At 44.0% G+C, this 17,901-nt stretch overlaps 1 long non-coding RNA gene across 1 annotated transcript; it reads left to right on the plus strand.

Annotated features, from left to right (window-relative positions):
* The first annotated feature begins 930 nt into the window (after window positions 1-930).
* LOC115086268 lies at window positions 931-10,905 on the plus strand. Its single transcript, XR_003855197.1, has 2 exons — window positions 931-987; window positions 10,635-10,905. It is a non-coding gene; the product is annotated as an uncharacterized LOC115086268 (long non-coding RNA).
* The last annotated feature ends 6,996 nt before the right edge of the window (window positions 10,906-17,901 follow it).

A 17,901-nucleotide genomic window follows, 5' to 3' on the forward strand; every position in this document is an offset into this window, starting at 1 on the left:
TAGAAGCATCAGGATCAGGAACAAGGATATCTGGAACAGCAGGAACATCAGGACTGGAACACATATACTGGAATAGGAGACACACCTCTGGGCTGGAACATGGACATCAGGAACATCAGGACTGGAACAAGAGACAGACCTTGAGACTGGAACGGCAGGCAAACATCAGGACTGGAACACTGAAGACATCAGGACTGGAATGGCAGGCAGACATCAGGACTGGAACAACTTGACAAGAAGCTTCAGCAGGAAACATGGAACACTGGACCTTGCAGAAGGCTGGAATACAAGGCATCTCCTGGAACGAGGATCTCAGGAGTGACCAACTCCTTGCGAAGGCAAAGACACAGTGAAAGCTGAGCCCTTTAGTAGAGCTGAAGTGGACAACGCCCAGGGAGGGGTCAGCAGGGGGCCACACCTGGCTGGCCCTTGAAGAGAAGCAGAGAAGCGCGCGCTCGCGCCCTAGGAGGCTGGAGAGAAGAGCTGGAAGCTGGTGGCGTCCTCAGCCATGTGGAGGGCCCAAGGAAGCCGCGGAGCAGCCCTGGACTGGAGCTGGGTGAAGGCAGGTCACTGGAGCAGCTCCCAGCTGCACGGACAGAAGCAGAGAGAGGCAAGGCTGGCTGCGGGGAAGGGCTGACTGCAGGAACGGCTCCATGCCGTGAGGACAGCCCCAGGAGGAGAGGTAAGACTGCAGGGAGAGTAGAGAGCTGTAGGCACCGGCAGAGAGAAGTGCTGGCTGCAGGGAACTGTGAGAGACTGCAGGCACCGGCAGGGACGGCTTCCCTGCTGGGCAAGGACCCGGGCTAAAGCAGGCACTGGGAGAGACGGCCTGCTCGCTGAAGGTCCCGGGATCGCAGCAGCACGTCGGGGAAAGGCAGAGACAGCAGCCGAGGAGCAGACCACATGGCAGCAGCTGTGGAAACGGCCCCAGCTGATTCAGGGAGAAAGAAGCAGCGTCAGCAGCCCGGCTGGCTGTGGCTGTGAGAGGTAAGAACCTGCACACGCTTCTTGTGGGCAGGAGCATAACACCAAGCTACTATGGCTGGTAACAAGCAGTGGCTATTCTTTATTGATTAATAGCAGTTTATGGACTTCTCCTCTATGAACTTATCCAAACCTTTTTTTAAACTCAGTTACACTAACTGCCATAACCACATCTTCTGGCAATGAATTCTAGAGCTTAATTATGCATCAAATGAAAAAGAATTTTCTCCGATTTGTTTTAAATGTGCTACTTGCTAACTTCATGGAGTGCCCCTAGTCCTTCGATTATCTATTTACCCATTCAAGTCCTTTCATATTTTTGTGGAACTCTACTATATCCCTCCTCAGCTGTCCCTTTTCCAAAATGAATAACCCTAACCTGTTTAGTCTTTCCTCATAGAGGAGCCATTCCATGCCCTTTATCAATTTGGTTGCCCTTCTCTGTACTTTCTCCAGTGCAACTATATCTTTTCTGAGATGTGGCGACAAGAATTGCACACAGTATTCAAGGTGCGGTCTCACCATGGAGAGATACAGAGGCATTATGATATCCACTGTTTTATTCACCATTCCCTTCCTAATAATTCCTACATTCTGTTTGCTTTTTTGACTGCCACATCACACTGAGCTGACGATTTCAATGTATTATTCATTATGATGCCTAGATCTCTTTCCTGAGTGGTAACTTCTAAAATGGAATCTAATATCGTGAAACTATAGCAAGGGTTATTTTTCCCTAATGTGTCACCTTGCACTTGTCCAAATTAAATTTCATCTGCCATTTGAATGCCCAGTCTTCTAGCCTAACAAGGTTTTCCTGCAGTTTATCACACTCCACTTCAGATTTAACTACTCTGCATAATTTTGTATCATCCACAAATTTAATAACTTCAATCATCGTACCCCTTTTCAGATCATTTATAAATATATTAAAAAGCACCGGTCCAAATACGGATCACTAAGGCACTTCACTGTTTACATTTTTCCACTGTGAATGCAGACCATTTAATCCTACTCTCTGTTTCTTGTCTTTTAACCAGTTTGCAATTGACAAAAGGATACCACTTCCTATCCCATGACATTTTAGTTTTCTTAGAAGCCTCTCATGAGGGACTTTGTCAAATGCCTTCTTAAAATCCAAATACGCCACATCTACCACTTCACCTTTGTCCACATGTTTATTCATCCCTTAAAAACAATGTAGGAGTTTAGTGAGACAAGACTTCCCATGCATAAATCCATGCTGGCTGTGTTCCATTAAACCATGCCTATCTAAATGTTCTGTGATTTTATTCTTTATAAGAGTTTCCATGATTTTTCCCAGCACTGAAGTTAAACTCACTGGTCTATAGTTTTACAGATCACCCCTGGAGCCTTTTTCAAATATCAGGGTTATATTGGCCACCTTCCAGTCTTCAGGCACAACAGATGATTTTAATGATAGTTTACAAATGAATTGTAACAGGTATGAAATTTCATTTTTTTAATTCTGGGGTATATACCATCCGGGCCAGGTGATTTACTACTCTTCAGTTTGTCGATCTGGCCTACCACATCTTCCAGGTTCACCGTGATTTGGTTCAATTCATCTGAATCATCACTCTTGAAAACTGTCTCTGGAATGGGTCCTGTTGCGCTCGGGGATGGACCCTTTCCTGGGGCAATGGTGGAATGGCTCCTGAAAGGGAACAGGAGGTAGCTGGCCCCAGGGGGGCGGAGCACTGATGGAGACAGAGGCTAGGTAGACCTTCACCACTGAAAGCCCGAGGTCCCCCCGGGAGGAGCCCATAGGGACCTGGGCCGCTTGGACTTAGGTGGGCCTCGCAGGGTCTCCTAGGAGAATGTTAGCCCAGTGTGCCCACATACATAGAAGGAGCGCGGTCAGGTTCGAGCTGGAGCAGGGAGAACCAGAACAGGGTTGGTGAAGACAAGGCGAGGAACAGAGCCAGAATCTGGATGCGTGGTCAGACAAGCGAGAGGTCAATGTCCAATGATCAGTCCGAGAGGTGGTCACCGAAGCAAGGGTCAGATACCGGAGGTCAGATGTAGTCAGAGGCAAGCAGAGGTCTAGAGGCAGGCAGCAGACAGACGAACAGGTCAGGAAAAGGCTGAGGTCTTGAGGCAGGCGGCAGGCAGGCAGACAAGTCAGGAACAGGCTGAGGTCTTTAAGGCAGGTGGCAGGCAGGCAGACGAGTCAGGAACTAGCAGAGGTCATAAACAGGCAGCAGGCAGGCAGGCAGGTCATGAACAAGCTGAGGTCAGTACCAGAGATCAGTCCGAGGGTACTACTTGGGAAGGCAGAAAGACGAACACCGGAACAGACAGGACTCAGGAACAAGGACGCAGGAACAAGTCAGGAACGGAACTGGAACAGAAGGATCCTGGAACCAGACTAGGAACAAGCAGGAACAAATGCAGAGACAGTCTAGCAGAGTACTAACCCGATTGCCACGGCGAGGAAGTGAAGTCAGGAACTTCTTTATGTAGTAGCTCAATCAGGGTGTGCCGCGGAACCCAGGCCCACCCTCGGCCCCACAAGTCTCGGGGCAGGTCGCACGCATGTATGGGCGTGGCTAGCATGGAGAAGGATGCCGAACCTTGGTGTGAGGCCTGGCGTGCATTGGAAGGCCTGGCGGCCGCTGCCACAGACCACCAGAGCCTAGCTGGACTAGCAACTACCGTGAGGAGGTTGTCTCGTGAGGTGAGCGGTCCCGTGCACGGGACAGTCTTGGGCAGGGCGCGTAACAGGTATCTTCCCAAAATTCTCTTCAGTAAACACTGAAGCAAAGTGCCCCTTTAACCCCGCGATCATTTAGCAGTCCAACCAACTCCTTTGCAGTCTTTCTGCTTCAGATGTATTTTCAAAAGTTTTTATTATGAGTTTTTGCCTCTACAGCCAATTTCTTTTCAAATTCTTTCTTAGCCTGTCTTATCAATGTCTTACATTTGACTTGCTAATGCTTATGCTTTATATTATTTTCTTCTGATGGATTTTTCTTCCAATTTTTGAATGAAGATCTTTTGGCTAAAATAGCCTCTTTCGCCTTATTTTTTAACCATGCCAGCAATCATTTGGCCTTTCTTCCACCATTCTTAATGCGTGGAATACATTTGGACTGCACTTCTAAGATGGTATTTTTTAACACTCTTAACTTTTATAGCTGTACCTTTCAGGGTTTTTTAAAACTATTTTTCTCATTGAATCAAAGTTTCCCTTTTGAAAGTTTACAGCTAAAACAGTGGATTTCCAGTCATTAATTCAAATTTGATCATGTTATGATCACTATTACCAAGTGGCCCCATCACAATTACTTCTCTCACCAAATCCAGTGTTCCACTGAGAATTAGATCTAAAATTGCTCACTGTCTTGTCGGTTTCTGAACCAATTGCTCCATGAAACTGTCATTTAATCCATCTAGGAACTTTATCACTCTAGCATGTCCTGATGTTACATTTACCCAGTTAATACTGGGGTAATTAAAATCTCTCATTATTTCTGCACTACCAATTTGGTTAGCTTCCTTAATTTCTCTTACCATTTCATTGTCTGTCTTATCATTTTGGCCAGGTGGATGGCAGTATGCTCCTATCATTATACACTTCCCCAACACACAGATTCAATTGTGCATTTAGTCTCTTGCAGGTTCTTTATCCTGTTGGACTCTATGCATTCCAGACATAAAGTGCCACCCCACCACCAAGTTTCTCTTCTCTATCATTGTGATATAATTTCTACCCTGGTATATCCTCCTTCCACCATGTTTCTAAGATGCCAATTACGTCTATGTCAGTATTCACTGTTATACACTCTAACCCTCCCATCTTACTTCTTAGACTTCTGGCATTAGCATATAAACATTTCAAAGTGTGTTTTTGTTTGTATTAACATTCTGCTGTTCAGTTGACAGGGATAATTTGGAATCTATAGGCATATGGACTACTTTTCTTATTATTGGAACATCTCTGTTGGGATGCCCTAACTCTAATGCTTCATTAATATCCTTCAAAGATACCTCCCCCTGAGCCATGTGCTTCTGGGTGACTGTCGGCTTTCCCCTTTGTTCTAGTTTACAAGCTGCTCTATCTCCTTTTGAAAAGTTAATGCTAGCAGCCTGGTTCCACCCTGGTTAAGGTGGAGCCCATCCCTTCAGAAAAGACTCCCCCTTCCCCAAAAGGTTTCCCAGGTCCTTATAAAACTGAATCCCTCTTCCTTGCACCATCGTCTCATCCACGCATTTAGACTCCAGAGCTCTACCTGCTTCTGGGTCCTGCGCGTGGAACAGGGAGCATTTCAGAGAATACTACTCTAGAGGTTCTGGATTTCAGCTTTCTACCTAAGAGCCTAAATTTATTTTCCTGCCCACATTTTCCTATGTTGTTGGTGCCCACATGAACTAAGACAGCTGGCTCCTTCCCAGCAATGTCTAAAATCCTGTCTAGTTGACGGGTGAGGCCTGTCACATTTGCACCAGGTGAACATGTTACCAGGTGATCCTCACGCCCACCAGCCAACCAGCTATCTACATCAATTCACCAACTGTGATGGCTGACCTAACCCTTCCCTCCTGGGCAGTAGCCCTGGGAGACACATCCTCAGTGCAAGAGGACAAAGCATCACCTGGAGAGCAGGCTTTTGCTACAGGATAATTTCTTGCTGCACCAGATTGATGTTCTCCGATTAGTAGACTTTCCTCCTCCAAAGGTGCTGCCAGACTGGAATTGGGACTTGGCTACTATGTCCCTGAATGTTGTGGGAGCGCTAGGGAATGGTCCCGATCTGGGAGAGAGAGTGTGCCCTTAGGCCACGGCATGACCCCAGAAGGGACTCTGGAGAAGTGCCGAGGCAGGAGAGACGTATCTGAGTGCGGGTGGCAGGCTGAAGTTTCGGGACCCTGACCTCTGCCAAACCCAAATGCACCAGAAGAGACCCAACAATGCAATGCTGGTCTCTGGGTTAGCCCTCCAACCACTTGATAGCCCTTTCGAACCTGCTGCCTGGGAACAGCAGGTGCGACAGGATAGACAGAGGTCGAGGACAGGCGATGGCACTTGGAAACAAGGAAGAAACATAGGCGCTTGGAGACTTGGACAAAACGTAGACACTTGGAGACTTGGACGAGACAAGGCACTTGGAGACTAAGATGAGACAAGGCACTTGGAGACTTGGACAAAACATAGGAGACTTAGACAAGGTTTCAGGATACTCCGAGACTAGACAAGGTTTCGGGAGACTCGGAGACTAGGCAAGGATTCAGGGTTTAGGCATTAGTACAGGTTGAGTACTGCACCGCAGCACACCCTACACAACTGCCCATAGCTGGTTGCGGACCACGCCGGAAGCGAAGCAGACTCTAGAAAAGGAAGTGAAGACTTGGAACCGGAAACATGTTGAAGATTCAGGAGAGGCCTGCACCGAGGAGTGCCCTACACAGCCACCCGTGTCTGGTCGTGGACCACACTGAAGTGGAGCAGGTTCTGGCTTGAGTCTTGGGCATGGACGGAAGCAGGCCAATCCAGGCCATAAGAACCTGTCAAGTACCCAAAAACTAAGTCTACTGTTGCTAGTAATAGCAGTGGCTATTTTCTAAGTCAACTTAATTAATAGCAGGTAATGGACTTCTCCTTCAAGAACTTATCCAATCCTTTTTTAAACACAGCTACACTAACTGCACTAACCACATCCTCTGACAACAAATTCCAGAGTTTAATTGTGCATTGAGTGAAAAATAACTTTCTCAGATTAGCTTTAAATGTGCTACTTGCTAACTTCATGGAGTACCCCCTAGACCAGTGGTTATCAACCCTGTCCTGGGGACCCCCCAGCCAGTCGGGTTTTCATGATATCCAAAATGAATATGCATGAGAGAAAATTTGCATACACTGCCTCCATAACATGCAAATTTTCTCTCATGCATATTCATTGTGGATATCATGAAAACTCGACTGGCTGGGGGGTCCCCAGGACAGGGTTGAGAACCACTGCCCTAGACCTTCTATTATCCGAAAAAGTAAATAACCGATTCACATTTACTTGTTCTAGACCTTTCATGATTTTAAACACCTCTATCATATCCCCCCTCAGCCATTTCTTCTCCAAGCTGAACAGTCCTAACCTCTTTAGGCTTCCCTCATAGCGGAGTTGTTCCATCCCTTTATCATTTTGGTCGCCCTTCTCTGTACCTTACCCATTGCAACTATATCTTTTTTGAGATGCGGCGACCAGAATTATACATAGTATTCAAGGTGCCATTTCACCATGGAGCGATACAGAGGCATTATGACATTTTCTGTTTTATTAACCATTTCCTTTCTATTAATTCCCAACATTCTGTTTGCTTTTTTGACTGCCGCAGCACACTGAACTGACGATTTCAATGTGTTATCCACTAGGGATGTGCAGAAGGAAAAAATTTGTTTCATTTCGTTTTTTGTTTTGCCTGCACCCAAATTCGTTTCATTAGCTTCATAGGGGGAAAAAACCCAATTTGTTCATTAGTTTCATTCATTTTTCGCTTACCATTAAAGTCAATGGGGGAAGTATTTGCAGCCTATTAGTGGCTGCAGAATTGGAGTTTTCTTATCAATTCTGATGAAACTTCTAGGGAGCAATCATCAGAATGAGAAAAGAGCTCCAAGGTACTTAGACTGTGGCAAAGTGGCACCAAAGTGGTATGAATAGTCTAAGGCACTGTAAAGGGGCAAAGAGGTACCAAGAGTGGCAAGAGTGCTTTAATAAAGGTGCAAAGCAGCAGCGAGAGTGTCAAAAACACACCACAGCTTCAATAGAGAGCAACGATAACAGTTGCATGAACCCATGAAGGCAGCACGACAAGCAAAGTTGCAAGACAATTGGCATCAACATCCTACAGCACAATGAAGGGGAAACATAGCAAGCAGAAAGAGTGTCAGAAAAAAACCACAAGGTGCCGATTAAAGGGACAAAGCAGTAGAAAGACTAGCATCAACACACTGAGGAACCATGATAGTGGCAAGAACATCACAAGACCTTTCCTCGATGCCAACCGCCATGAGCATGGGGCGTGAGAGGGGGAATCTGCCGCCCTCATCTTTCCGCAGCACCAGGACAAACATGTGCCGGCGACTGCCACGCGCCTCCAGACATGCGGCACATTCTTTTCTCATCCTGCCGGGGAACCAGGAGCCGAGGGAACGCTGGCTTCCCCGAAAGGGAGGAAGAGGGTGGGCGGGTCGCCCTGTGCCCCAGATGGATCAACATCCCCTGGGCAGAGCTGTCCAGCAGAGCACCCTTCCCTCCGTGAGTTCCAGGTCCCTAGCGCCTTTCCCCATGCCCACTCTATGACAGGGCTGTGAGGTCACTTATGACTCACAGGAAAGGGCTGGTTGTTGCTATGGATACTCCCACATGGCCTTCTCCTATTTCAAACAGCCGCTAAGAAAGCACTGCGAACCAAAAGAATGAAACTAATATGATATGTTTCATTCATGGGGGATCGCCATGCGTTTCACGAACCCACGAATCAAACAAACAGGGACCTATTTGTTGCGGATTGCACATTCATTGAAAATGAATACACATCCCTATTATCCACTATGATGCCTAGATCTCTTTCTTGGGTGGCAGCTCCTAATATGGAACCTAACGTTGTGTAACTACAGCATGGTTATTTTTCCCTATATGCATCACTTTTCACTTATCCACATTAAATTTCATCTGCCATTTGGATGCCCAATTTTACAGTTTGACAAGGTCTCCCTGCAGTTTATCACAATCTGCTTGTGATTTAACTACTCTGAATACCTTTGTATCATCTGCAAATTTGATTACCTCACTCATCGTAGTCCTTTCCAGATCATTTATAAATATATTGAAAAGCACGGGTCCCAGTACAGATCCCCAGCACGGGTCCCAGTACTGATCCCAACACGGGTCCTAGTACAGATCCAGTATTGTCCGAGACTGGCTTACTGAGGAATCACTCTACGTAAACATTCATGAAGAACAGGCGTTGGGTGCACCGTTAGATTTGCATTATATTCTACACGCTCAGCCTACTCAATTCTCATCTCAGATCATTCAACACCCCTTGTTTGCTCCTATTCAATGGGCCTGCAGTCAACTCTCCCACCGGCTTGGGACTTCAAAGTATCACTCTCCTTTTCTGCCTATTCAGGGCAAAATGGACTTTACCCCAGGCATGGACTCAGCAGGGTTTGCAATATTTCGGCAGAAGGGCCTGAGCCTGATTTTTCATATGATAGAGAGTGATGGGACTGTTTCCTCTTTTGCAGACCTCCAAACAGCACATGGTATCACTAACAGACAGTATTTTTCCTATTTACAGCTTCGCCATTACATCAGATCACTGCCAATCAACGCATTACATTCTTCAGTTTTGGACCTATACGAGGACATCTTTCGCTTTGACAACACACGGAAGCTAACTCTAGCAGCCATGAATAAAGCTATTTGGAAATATAGAAAAACCGATTTCGTCCAAATGTCTGCAGAAAGATGGTGAAAAGAAGGGGTGTTTAGTATTGCCCGTTTTCTCAGTTGATTCCCAGTTTGCCCAGTTAAGAGATAGGACTTCCAAACCCCCCTATTTTAATAGCCCTCCTTCCCCTCTGTTAGTCCTGATCCTTAAAACCCCACTGTTCTGTTTAGTTTTTTTGTTTTATGACATACACACCATCCATAGCAGAAGTAAAGTTACGTGGCAGGGGACCCCAACATACACCTAATTTGAAGTTGAAATCCATAAACACCCATGCCCCGATCAGACCATGCCCACGCCCCGTCCCTTTTTTGGAACTTTTCATTTGTGCATGCAGTGGGAGATACGTGCGTACTCTGGCGGCTTTTAAAATCTGCTCAGCGCATTCAGGCCCAACATAGTCGCGCATCCCTTAATTGATGTGTGCGTCAAGCTTTTAAAATTAACCTTATAATACGTATTTTAAAAAGAGGCCATATGCCATTTCAGCCCTGAAGGGGCCAAAACTTACCAGTGCAAATCAAGGTCACTAAGCCCTGGCATTTTCGCCACTAATACCTTCCCAGACACTTTCTAGACACCTCTAACGTTCACTGCTGGAATCAGCCTGTCTGCTTCCTCTTTGTGTATAGATCAGGTCCTGGCTGCAATGCTCAGGAAAATGAAATACACTATAACCTTCCCTCAAAGAAGACAGCAACAATATCAAATGACGACTAATTTTTATCAACTAGCACATTTCCCTTCTGTCTTGGGGGTTATCAATTTCACTCACATCCTGATAAGGGCACCAGGGGCAGATGAGACCACCTATTACAATCACAAGAGCTTCCACTCCCTCAATATGCAGGTGGTCTGTGATGCCAAAGGCATCATCCTGGAACATCTTGTCCAGGTTTCCGGGATCCATTCACAATGCCTATATCCTCTCTCAGTCAGGAATTCATAACCATTTCCAAGAGGAGCACATCACCAGGCACTGGCTTCTAGATAAGAATGCGCTTATCACAACCACCACATACCAACTAACCTCCTATTATTGTCTCCCTCATATCTAGATGGACTGACAGCATTGAGCCAGGAGGGCTGCTCTAACGGTGTCCTATGAACTGCCCTGCTGCCCAACCATAAAGCACATCTAACTCTGCTCTTTTCTGCCTTCTCCGCTATAGGTGACAGAGGATATCCATACAAAACCTGGATCCTCATCCTGCTGGCTAACCTTCAGACCACAGCAAAGGCTTGCAAACCACAGAGCCTACTGGCAGACCAAGGCAATCATCAAGAGAACCTTAGCCCTATTCAAAACACATTTCCACTCTCTGGACAAATCTGAGGGATGCCTTCTCTAGAACCCACCTAAAGCATGTGAAATCTTTCTAACCTGCTGTATGCAACATGCCTTACATTTATTGAATTATACGGTTTTCTTCTTGGCCTCTCCGCTTTATTTTTTGTGGTTTATTTAATAATTTGAAAACGTTTATATACCCCTACCTCATATCACAGTTCAGTGTAGTTTTCAGCAAAACATTCACAAATCACATAAAACAGACAGTAATTAAAACAAAATAACAGTACTAACAGTATTAATAACACTCTTTAAAAAATATTAAATATCTACCGAAAAGCCTCTCATTTTAATTTCTTCCTAAAATTCCTAATATCTTTCTCTTCTCTCAGTTCCACTGGTAGCGCATTCCATAGATTCAGACCAACTTAAGAAAGCACATAATCTGGTTTGCTGCAGTTTATTGCTGTTTCTTTTAATTATTATTTAATTATGTGTTATTATTATTTATTAATAGGCTTAATAGTTCAATGTTCAAGTTTTTACTTGGTATAAATGAAGTGCAAATAAATCAAAAGGAAAAAAACAATTTTTTAATGGGTCACCCGTGGCCCAGCCAAGACCTCCCCAGACCCTTCTAACCCCCAACTCCAGGTAGACAACTCAATTTTTAAAGTATATAGAGCCAGGGCAGGAGCAAGTGGCAAGTGAGCTTTGCTCCTGCCCCTAAGGATTTTGACAGGACTACAAGAAGGTGGTAAGTGGGGGCCAGGGAGGGAACTCCCTCGTCCTGGCAGATTTTAACAGGGTGGAAGGGACCCGGGGAAGCCCTGGCTGGGCTCAAGACCTGGAAAGGATTAGATTTCTGGCTGGAGTAGGGGTCAGAGGAGCCCAGGAAGGCCCAGCTGGGCTGGCCTATGCCCCGCAAGGCCCTTTAAAACAAAAACATATATTTTTTCATTTTGTTTTTTGGTAGTTGCCGTTTAATTGGGGGTTTTTTTGGTTCAGCAAATGAACTAAACAAAAAGCAAACATTAAATGAACTGAAAAAATGAAAAAAACAAATTGAAAATTCTATAGCTATTCATTCCTATTGACTATGGTGAGGATAGCTGGATTGGCTAAATTTAGGACTTCTCTGCAGCCTGATCAAAGTTAGCTGGATAAGTTATCTAGCTAAGCGTCTTTATTTTCCAGGTAAGTAGTTAGTTGGATAACTTGAAGGCAATTAGCCAGTGGGTATTTTTAAATCCTGACATTTGTCCTGCTAAGTCCAAACTTAATGTTTATTGGGCCTTTGTTCTGGAGCTCCTTGCCAGACCAGATCAGAACTACGGAATGTCTTAGTGCCTTCAAAAAGACCCTGAAAACGTTTTTTGTTTAATCAGGCATTTATTTATGGCACGCACACAGAATAACAGGCCGCTAATGCTGTATCACCAACTATATATGCCTTTATTTATTTATTTTATTTAAAAACTTTTTTACACCGGCATTCGTAGGACACATCATGTCGGTCTTAAGGTTGTTTCCAGTCTTGTCTATGTTTTTAAATTTTATGCAAGTCCTTTTTGTAATCCACCTCGAACCCTTGTCATTGTTATGATTCGGATAATAAATAAAATATATAAATAAATATATATTTTTTGTTTTGGTCTGTCACAGTTCCCCAAGTAGAGTATCCTTGCATGCTGCCACTAAAGGGCACCGAGTCATTTCTGTTTTGCATTTCAAAATTGCTGCAGTATATGCCATTGAATTGTCAATAGGGTTTGCCCAGGTGGGTAAATGGGCTTTTGAAAATTGCTCCGATAGTATGTTACATTTACCTTTACATTTACCTTTGAAATTTACCCTATAAGTCTTTCTGACCCTGAGCAGCTAGATTCGGCGAAACCGGTACCTGGCACCAGCAAATCCCACATCTTTACGAGCTGAATTTTCAAAGCCCATAAAAAACATAAAATTACCTAGGGCTCAGTGCATATAAAAGTACACGCAAAATTCAATTTTATGTGTAATTTCTATGTTCACTGGGGACAGATGTCCCAGGGATTGGAGTTTAGACTTACACGCATACTTTTTTAATTTTCTAAAGTATGCACCTAAATTAACTGCACAAACTATGCCCTGAAAAGAGCAGGTGTTAACTTTGTGCGGGTTATTTTTCGTGCGCTGCAGGGCATTCATCTGAGCATTGTCAAAGCAAATTTAGGGCTGGATTCACTAATGCCGTAAGGCATAGTGAATCCCGCGGTAACGGGGGGCAGGGGGCGAAACGGGGGGGGGGGGGGGGGGGCGTTCCTGAGCTAGCGGTGCGATCACTGCCGGCGTCGCACCAAATAACTACACCATAAAAGGTGTAGTTATTCGGCGTAAAACTGGCAGCAATGAGGAAGCTTACATTTCGCCGTCAGCGACGTCTTCGCAGCGTCCACCCCAGTGCCACCCTGACTCCTCCTCTTCTGGTCTTGATGCCGCCCACATTTAGTGATCGCACGTGATCGCTTTAGAAAATGACCCCCTTAGGCTCATAAATTTGCTTTGAAAACATGGGGTAAAGTCTGGATGTAAAATTTATAAGCGGACTTTACCCCAAGCCACACTTGTTATAAAAATTACCCTCTCCAAGGTCAGCGGGAGCTCTGTTGCACTCCTTTGTTTTTACAGGAATGTTCTTGGGGGGCAGGGAGACTTATCATGATTCAGTTTAATTATCAAAATCTCAGAGGGAGCCCCCTCCCCCTCCCACTAAGGGCCTGATCTCAAGTCTTTTAAGTGCCTAGCAGTGCCTCTATACCCATTCGTGGAAACCTTGGGCCTCCACAAAAAAAAAAAAAAAAATCCGTTCTGGCTGTATCACTGCCCTAAACTAACATATGCTTTTTGTCAGCAGCTAGTTATACCACAAAATATTTATAGTAGGTGCTGATTCATCAAGGCCTCTTCCCACAGGCTCTGATTCATTAAGGCTTTTTTCATATTCTGTATCCGTGGGAAAAGCGCTGAGTGAATCTGGCCCACAAGCACAGAAAGGGAGAAAAGTCTTAATGAATCAGGCCCTTTGGTGGCATAGCTGGGAATAATTTAGTTTATTTTCAGACATTACTGTAACTTCCTTCAATTACTTGCGTGCCTAGAATCCAATCCAACAAATACAGTGGAAAACAAAAAAAATTCAAGAAGCTTTCAGAAACCAAGCCAACCAGAAAAAAACAATAAGGCAAAAAAAAAAAAAAAAGAGAGAGAGACTTGTCTGCCCTGCTGTAAAACCTACTCAGTGTTAAATATGTATATGCATTATTTAGTTTGGGGATTAGTAGCCATACACCATACAAATGTAAAGTGATCTATGATCTCTCCACTAAGGTCTAGGCTCTTCCCTGCAGAGGACACATTTATTTTATTTATTTATTTATTTATTTAGAGTCTTTTATATACCGAGGTATAGCAAGCTGCCTTCACTCCGGTTTACATTTTAACAACTTGTTACAGAAAGAAACAGTAAAAACCGAGCAACTTGTTAACTTAACGCAATTAGAACCATTCTATATATAGGTGAACACAAACAGCGTACAGATAGATATTACAGTTAATAACCATAGTACAAGTAGAGTCAAAAAACAGGTCTTACAGTGTAAAGAATATTTTCTAAGCAGTATATAATAGGGTAATGATACATATGTTACGTAAGGAAACTCGAGAATGTCTTCGAGTCACCAGAGTGTGAACTATCAGATTATCCAACACCATCTGTGAATGTCTGTCGGAATATCCAAGTTTTGAGTTTCTTTTTGAATGATTTGATGTCATTGAGTGTGCATAGGTAGTCTGGTAAGGAGTTCCATGATTTTGGCCCCGCAATGGAGAAGGCTCTGTTCCTAGTGTTGGAAAGCTTTGCTGAAGGGAGAGGGGGTACGGCTAGATGCAGTTTGCTGGTTGCTCTTGTTGTGCGTTGAGTTTTGTGTATTTGGATCATGTTCTCGAGGGCGGTATTGTCTGTTCTGTAGATAGCGTTGTGTAAGATTGTTAAGGATTTGAACTTGGTTCTTTGTTCGTCCGGTAGCCAGTGAAGATTTCTTAAGACGGGGGTGTTGTGGTCTGATTTTTTCTTGCCGGTTAGAACTCTGGCTGCAGCATTCTGCAACAGTTGGAGAGGCTTTATGGCGGATTTGGGAAGGCCGATTAGAAGCGAGTTGCAGTAATCGAGGCTGGTAAAAATAAGTGATTGAAGTACAGTTCTGAATTCTTGTTGGTGTAGAAGCGGTTTAAGATGTTTGAGAATGTGAAGTTTATGAAAGCCTTCTTTTGCTTTCATTGCGATGTTCTTTTTGTAGTTTAGTTGGTTGTCGATCCAGATGCCGAGGTCCTTCATATTATTCTTCAGTTGGATGTTGGTGTTGTCAATTTGAAAGGAAGGCATTGGGGTTATTTGATCTGTGTTGTTTCTTTCAATGAGGATGCATTCCATTTTGTTCATGTTGAGGCATAACTTTAGGTGGTTTAACATGTTTCTAATTGAGATAAGGTAGCTGGCAGTTGGATGTCGTCGGCATACATATAGTATGTTACGCCTAGACTAGAGATGAGATGGCAGAGTGGGAGTAGGTAGATATTAAAGAGGGTGGCCGAGAGGGCGGACCCTTGTGGTACCCCAGTATCAAGGGGGAAGGGATCAGAGGAGTTGTTGTTGAAGATTACTTTGAAGAACCTGTCATTTATGAATGAGGTGAACCATTCAAGAGTTTTGCCTGAGAGACCTATGCTTGCGAGTCTTGATATCAGGCTTTTGTGATCTATGGTGTCGAAAGCCGCAGAGAGATCTAGTAGTATTAATAAGTGGCTTAGTTTATTGTCGAAGCCTCTTATTATTTTATTTGATAAATTGCGTAGTAGGGTTTCTGTACTGCGATTTTTCCTGAAACCGTGTTGAGCTGGATGTAGTATTTTGTTGTTCTCTAGGTGTTCGTTGAGTTGTATCAGTGCTGCTTTCTCAGTCATCTTTGCAAGTAAGGGAAGGTTGGAGATAGGACGGTAATTATTCAGATCATCTGGATCTAAGTTCTTTTTTTTTTATATTGGAGTAATAGTTGCGATTTTTAGTTTAGTTGGTAATTCACCTTCTTAGAGTGATTTGTTTATAATAGCTGCTATGGTTGGGGAAATTGTGTGTGCCATTTCTTTTAGCATTCGGGTTGGGATAGTGACTAGGTTATGACGCGCTGGGTTTATTTTCTTTAGCATTTTTTCAGTTTCAGTAGATGAGATTGGGTTGAAAGTCGACCATGGTGTTATCTTTGTTGTGTCCTGTTGTTCTTCTATGATCGATGATCTGTTGAAGGTGTCAGTTATTTTGCTTATTTTGTTCTTAAAGAACATGGTAAGGTCTTGGTTTAAAATCTTAGTTTCAGATGTGAGGGTGTTATTGTTATTTTCATCAATGAGGTTTCTTACAATGTTGAAGAGGGAGTTGGAGTTATTGGTTGAGTTTTTTATCTTTTGACTATAGTAGTCTCATTTGGTGTTCAGAATCATTTTTTTGTAGGGGGCGAGTTGTGTGTGGTATCTTTGTAGGGTTACATGGCATTTGGTTTTTCGCCATTCTTTCTCCAATTTCCTAAGGTTGGATTTCAGTGATCTAAGGTGAGAGTTGAACCATGGGTTGTTTTTTCCTCTGTTTCTTTTAATCAGTTTCAATTTCTCGGGGTTTATGTTGTTTGCAGTTTGTTCTGTAAGGTGGAACCAGGATTGAGTGGCGTTGTTGATGTTGGAGAGGTCTAGGTTTCCTAGCTGTTTTCCAAGTTCTTTTTGGAGTAAGTCGGGTTGGAAGGGAGGTCTGTACTTGAAAGTTAGTGGTTCATTAGATTTTGTCAGGTGATTGGTTTGTACTTTTGTCTTGCATTGTAATAGGTGGTGGTCAGACCAAGGGACTGGTTTGGATATAATAGATGTTTCTGAGAAGTATTGGTTGGTGAAGATCAGGTCCAAGGTGTGGCCTGCTTTATGAGTGGGGTTGTTCACTAGTTGGTTCAGTTTTAAGCTGGAGAGCATGTCGAGCAGTGTTTGACAGTTTTGTGATCTGGGTTTTTCGTTGGTGTGGAGGTTGAAGTCTCCAAGAATTATGGTAGGTTTTTCCAGGCTAATGTTTGTTACTAAGAATTCTAATAGAGGGGAGATCTCATTTTCAAGAAGTTTGGGGGGCAGTAAACTAGGCATAATTGTAGGAATTCCGAGTCAAATAGTGCAACTTCATATTTCTTAGGAAGGTTGTGATGTATCAGTTTCATTGAGAGATACTTTTTTATGATAAGGAGTAGACCTCCACCTCTGCGAGATTTACGTGGGATTGAGAATAGGTCGTAATCATTATTGGTTAGATGATTTGTTAAAACTTGATCTGTGTTAAACCAGGTTTTGGTTATGGTGATGAAGTCTGGGTTCTTTTCTTGGATTATGTCTGATATTAGCATGAATTTTTTGTTTAATGATTGAACGTTTATCAAAAAGAATGTGAGAGAGTAGGTTTTTCACATGCTTCATAAGTGGGATGTTAATCAGGTATCTGCTTTTGTTCTGAAGAGATGCGGTGGGGGGTGAAGCCATGATTGCGTTGTTTAGTGTTTCTTGTGGTGTACGAGTGACTCTCTGGTCTTGGTAACTTGCCCTGAGTGAGGTGGGGTTCGAGGAAGGATGGAGGCTGAGAGGGTGTTGTGGTGCGCTGGGAGGGTTTAGAAGGTTGTTGTACAGTGTTAGGGAGGGTTGGGCGGGTTAGGGTGAGTTCAGTAGGAGTTTCGAATAGGTGTATTAGCAGGTTTCTACAGGAATTTGTACGGGTTTATTGCTGGTCGAGTCCTGTATGGGTGGAATAGTTGAAGAGGGAGATTGATGGGAAGTATTCAGGAGAGAGCTGGAAGAAGCGAAGATGAGTGCTGGATGCTTCAGGATTAAAGCAAGATGAGGTCCGGTTACAGCTGGATGATGTTATGGTGAGTTCTGGATGAGATCCGTAGGGGTGCGTGATGATGTGAGGATGGCGTTAAGACGAGTTCTAGATGAGGAGGGTGACTGAAGAGCAAGATGAGTGTAGGATGCTGCTTAATGATATCAAGACGAGTGTTGTATGATGCTGTTTGATGAGGGATTGGGGA

Source organism: Rhinatrema bivittatum, chromosome 2 (genome assembly GCF_901001135.1).
Source record: "Rhinatrema bivittatum chromosome 2, aRhiBiv1.1, whole genome shotgun sequence".
Taxonomy (NCBI): Eukaryota; Metazoa; Chordata; class Amphibia; order Gymnophiona; family Rhinatrematidae; genus Rhinatrema; species Rhinatrema bivittatum.